Genomic DNA, 6199 nt, shown 5'->3' on the forward strand with positions numbered 1-6199 from the left:
TATGAAAAGTGGATTTCATCAGGTTGAACTAGAGGAGACACATAAACAGAGGACAGCATTCACGGTTGGCCCCTTGGATTTTCGAATTCAACAGGATGCCTTTTGGATTGTCTAATGCACCAGCCACATATCAAAGATTGATGGAGCAATGTCTAGAAGGTCTACATCTCTCAAGATATGTTTGATCTACTTGGATGACCTCATCATATTTTCAAAGACTTATGAAGAGCATGTTGAACGGTTGGAATTGGTCTTCCGGAGACTTGAGCAATGTGGATTAAAGCTTGCACCTAAGAAGTGTAAATTCTTCAAGCGCAAAGTCCGATATGTGGGATATATTGTCTCAGAAGAGGGAATTGAGGCTGACCCAGAAAAGGTAGACAAAATTAAAGACTGGCCAACACCAACAACGCCAGAGGATGTCCGACGCTTCCTAGGGTTTGCTGGATACTACAGAGAAAATTTGTCCAGAACTTCTCAAAGATCGCCCGACCATTGTCAGAGCTTATGCCCAAGACTGGATCCAAGAAGTCAAGTAAACAAGCCAAGAATGTTGATTGGAATTGGGGTCCAGCTCAAAGTGAGGCTTTCCATACATTGAAGACAAGACTTACTTCACCACCTGTACTTGGGTACGCCGATTATTCAAAACCTTTTGAATTGCATACCAATGCTTCAACCCACGGCTTAGGTGCTGTTTTGTATCAACAACAAGAGGACAAGCTTCGTGTCATTGCATATGCCAGCCGCAGTTTGAGCCCATCTGAAAGGAATTATTCAGCCCACAAACTGGAATTTCTGTGTCTCAAATGGTCCATCTCTGAAAAATTTCACGATTACTTCTATGGGCATCACTTTGAAGTTGTAACCGATAACAACCCTCTTACCTATGTCTTGACCACAGCTCGTCTGGATGCCACAGGACATCGATGGCTTACAGCCCTTGCAAGTTACAACTTCAGCATAAGGTATAGACCAGGAACAGCCAATACCGATGCAGAAACATTGTCTCGTTTACCAGATTGGACCAGACCAGAACCAACGGGGAAACATTCCTACAGACTCTGTTAGTGCCATCTGTGGAGCCATTCACACAACCAACCTTGTTGAGAGTTTGTGTCTCTCCGCTTCCATAGTTGGAGAGGAAGACGTGACCGAGGACATGTGTGACATGAATGCAAGGGATTGGAGGAGATTGCAAGCCAAGGACCCTGCCTTAGTTGAAATCATTCAACATCTCACAAACAGGACTAAACCAGATCGATCTCACTACATCGGGGACAAAGAGATGACTACATTGCTGAAGAATTACCATCACTTCAGGCTGAAGAGGGGCGTGTTATACAGAGTTATCTGCGTGGATGAAGCTGACCAGGTGTCCAAGGTGTCTACGCCGTAAGACAGCTACTACAAGTCGTGCTCCACTCATAAACATTCAAACCTCACAGCCTCTAGAGTTAGTGTGTATGGATTACCTCAGTTTGGAACCTTCCAAAGGTGGACAAGAACATGTTCTGGTAATTACTGACCATTTCACACGCTACGCTCAAGCATATCCAACCAAGAATATGACAGCAAAGACCACAGCTGAAGTTTTCTTCAATAACTTTGTAGTACACTATGGATTGCCAAAGAGGATTCACTCAGACCAAGGTGCCAGTTTCGTTGGGAAACTGATGTCAGAATTATGCCAAATGTTGAAAATTGACAAGTCACGTACCACCCCTTATCATCCTATGGGGAATGGGATGTGTGAACGATTTAACCGCACACTCTGTAACATGCTTGGTACCTTGGATCCCGACAGCAAAAAGAATTGGAAGGCACATGTTGGACCATTAGTCCATGCTTACAACTGCACTCGCCATGAGACAACATCACTATCTCCATTCTTTTTGATGTTTGGGAGACATCCTCGCTTGCCAGTCGACCTCGCTTTCGGACTTGATATCGATCCATCGAAGTCGATGTCAAGGTTAGATTATACCAGATCTCTACGAGAACGTCTCAAACATGCTTATGATGGAGCTTCCGCATCGGCCAAGAAAGCCCAGTCGAAACAGAAGACCTATTATGATCATAGGGCCAGAGCTGCCACATTAGAGATAGGAGACCGAGTTCTGGTGAGGATTGTTGCTTTTGATGGGAGACACAAGTTGGCGGATAAATGGGAAGAAGATGTTTACGTCGTTTTGGATCAACCTACCCCTTCCATCCCAGTGTATGTTGTTGGTAAGGAGAATGGGGATGGGAAGAAGAAGACTCTACATCGGAATCTCTTGTTGCCAGTTGGGTCTATTCCACGTCAGGAAGTACCAGTTCCAAAGCCGAGGAAATGCGGGAAGCTAAAACGGATCTAGTAACAGTGAAGTCAAGACCAGTTCCAAAGCCACGGAGACAGAGCAAACCTTCACCTGAACCTCAGCCCGACCAAGTTGCGTCTGATGATGATGAAGATAGAAGTGGAGATGAAGAGTTAGTCAGGATCTATGAACATCCTTTGGATACTTCAGTGTCTGCTGACAATGCAGCAGATAAGGCCAACTGAAAGATGCAACAGAACAGGAAATGGAATCAGAGGGACAATAATGTTGTCACAGAAGAAGAAATTGAAGACACTGATCCATGACTCCCATGGACAGAATTCATCTCAAGAAAGAAGTTGCTGATGCTGATCATGATTCCCATGGACAGACTCAATGGCAAGATCATCATCCTATGACTGCTGCAGATACAGAGGAAGAAGAACAAGCTCCGCTACCCCAGATGCAGACTCCTGCTCCCCTACCACGGCGATCTACCCGAGCTCGGACACAGCCAAGGTGGATGTCAGGAGGAGAATTTGCTCTCTCAGCAATAGCTCAACCGGATTGGCTTGTGCGAGCTAATTATCTTAGCTCACTACTAGCCCAGGGTGTATTTGGCAGCCAACAGCATAGAGCATCAGATGCTATTTTGGACCTTATCACCGGTAAAGACAAATGACGAGGACGCCATTTCCTTGTGGGGGGGAAGTGTGTGGCGGATATATAATATTGTATTTTTACAGTCATGTACATATTAGTTTAATATTATTAATTTTATGAATGTTAACAGTTACATTGCAGTTTCACGGGGATATCGTTTCATATTTGGATATTTATGGATATGTGTATATTAACAGTCACTTTGCATTGCAGGTATAATATTTCTTATTTATAGTAGTAATGAATGTTTTATCCAACAAGGTCTGTTCATTTTGAAGCTGACTATACTCATCTTAAAGCATGTCTATTAATAGCTATGTAGTCAGTGCTATTCTAGTTTAATTAAGGGTGGTTAGGTAGGGTCATTACATTATTATTATGTGCCCTCAGTTGATCAATCTGGATTGGATCATTCAAACTCTTGCCCTCTTTTTACTAATTCAAATCTTCACTTCACTGTCACTGCTTGTACCGACAAGACGTTTATCCATGTTGGAATATCTACTTTATAAGATCACCACAGGTCAGTTTAATCTTTTATATCAATTAATCAGTGTGTATACCTTTAAATGTTATATTGTTAATGCTTATGTGTAAATATAAACTGTAACTTGTGTGTAAGTGTAAAAGTTAGGTTTAGCTTGTTAGGGTCACTAAGCTAAATGGCAATCCAATAATCTTTTAGTATCCAAATAAATGATTCAGTTCATTAAAGTGTTTTCTCTATCTTATGAGTGAATGGTTATATATTTGCACGTTTGACGGATTGATTTTATAAATGAGAGAAAGTATAGTGTGTATGTGAGTGTAAATATGACTGCGATATAAGTTTGAACTGCTTATATTATATCCTAGGTGTCTGAAATGACAGAATATATACATATAGTTTAAGCTATTGCAGCTTTAACGTTGTTCATTGTTTATACAGATTGTACGTACGCTTGACTGGCTTGGCTTGACAGGGCTGTACTCTGCAACCCTAGTGCCATACACCGAGGTAGGCATTATATTGTGCTTGATTGTATGTATTTATGTAGCATTGTATACTTTATATTTTCTATCTGGGCATGTTTATAGGATTTATATGCCTCTACCTTAACTATATTTGTCATTAACATGTAATCAGTAAATCAAGGAGTGATCGCCCCTTGTAGTTTATTTGTCTAGAATGTGTGTGTCATAGTAGTATTTCATCTAAAGGATGTGTGACGGATTTTAAATCTTATGTATATATTATGACTTTCTATTTATTGAACCGTGTATTGTTTCAGGATGTTGTTAATAATGGAATAAAGGTCTCACCCCGTAACCAGTGTCCTGGATAATTTTGTTGACATCCGCTCACTATCCCGGTTACAAAATGGAGCCCCCAGTGAGGCCCTAACATTCCATAGGACAGTACAGCCAAGAGGGTACAGTCAACAAGAGCCAGCCAGTCAACAGATTCCACGCCAGGTGATCATTGTTCCATACAGATCAATGTGAGAAGACTATTCTAGCACACCTAGGTTATTGTGTGGTGCATGTGAATTGTGTGTATTTTCTAGAGACTTTTCTCATATCATCAACACTGACATATTGTACTGTGGTATCACATTGTATTGGTCATTCCTTTGCTGCAGCTATTTTTTTGTTTACTTTCACATTGCCGGCTTATCTATGTAACATTTACGTTGGTACCAACACTTAGTTATTAGATAGTTTCTAGTATATTAGATTGAACTTTAGATTTAATTTGATTTTCTGTTCTTACCCAAGCTGAGCAATAAAGATGTAATTAATTTGGATTTATTTAGTTGTTACTTGACATATACTGTGTTTGTGTTTTATAATTTCCTTTATAGTTATTTTGCATCTATCTTAGTCACATTGTTTCTTAGTGTGGTTATGTGTGAGTAGAGTGATGTAGTTTTGAATCCTGTTTACACACCATAAAGGTATACCTTGTACTTGTTACATATCATAAATTGTCTAAATAAACATTAAAATAAAACACACCTTTATATCTATATATAACTATACTGCCAAACTATATTAGTGTTAAGCATAGTACATAACAGGTAAACCATTTATACATTCATATAGCCAACACATTAGTTGACAGAATTGACTGCTGCACCACACTGCACTGCCCTTTCACTTGTATGTTAATACTTACTCCCTTCTTGTATCGCTTTTTGGGCGGTATGTGTTAGTTGGTGATATGTTAGGGTTGTACTCAGTTCAGAATTAGGTCAGTTTAAACTTAGTTTCTAATTGTAGTGACATATAGTTATTGTGTTCATTTATTATTTAGTTCACACTTAGTTTCCAGGAGTCAACTTTGGTGTTTTGAGATTGCTATTCCAGCCCTGCTGCCCCAGACACACTATCAAGTTTGTTTGAAGACAACTTGTTTGCCTTCCAGGTATTAATGCAAAACATTAATGCTTTTGTTTTCTTTCAGCTTCTGGACTTGCTGACGGGCAAGGTTTAACTACCCTGATTCCTTCTTGTCCTTTAGTGTTAGTATTTAGTTAGTTGGTTACTGGTAGTTAGTTATTACTGAATCCCTTTTGCGAACCTTGTGCGTTGCATACTTTATTACCACAGACAATTCCACACTGTGGATGTCGTTTATCTCCCTCTGAATGCGCTAAATATCATTTGGATTACCATTTCTGCATTTCCCGTTTAGTAACCGTGAGTTACTTTGGGTAGTTTCTTCTTTCCTTCTTCTGAAAGCCTTATCCGAAATAGAACAGCCACGTTTCTTATCTTGAACCATGGAACTCAATCCAAGAAGAACTTAAGAACATGCTTACCATATTTGAGAAGATGGGAATGGCACCAAAGATTGATAGCACGTCAGATTTCAAAACTTGGCTCCAGTGACATGTCCAAACAAGAAGGTTCATTCCAGGGACCGACGTCAAGCCACCTCCATTATTAGCATCAGCCAAAGGAAGAACAGACGCCAACTGCTTCATTTCACTATTTCCCGAAGATACCCTTCTTCTTCAGTGGAAGTAGAGTAAAGACACTCCCTATGACTTATGGCGCTTTGAAGTTGATTGTCTACTGCAATCTAAACCTAACGGTACACGATGTCATTCTGCAGGCTATTAGGAAGTCTTTGAAAGGTGAAGCTGCTCTCACTTAGCCATGAAACTCGGACGGAATGCTACAGTTGAAATCCTGCTAACCAAGATGAAGAGTGCCTTTGGAACCCTAAGGAGGAGAGCTACTCTCAT

This window comes from Haliotis rubra, unplaced genomic scaffold (genome assembly GCF_003918875.1).
Source record: "Haliotis rubra isolate DU_JTF1 unplaced genomic scaffold, ASM391887v1 Scf2412, whole genome shotgun sequence".
NCBI classification, from domain to species: Eukaryota; Metazoa; Mollusca; class Gastropoda; order Lepetellida; family Haliotidae; genus Haliotis; species Haliotis rubra.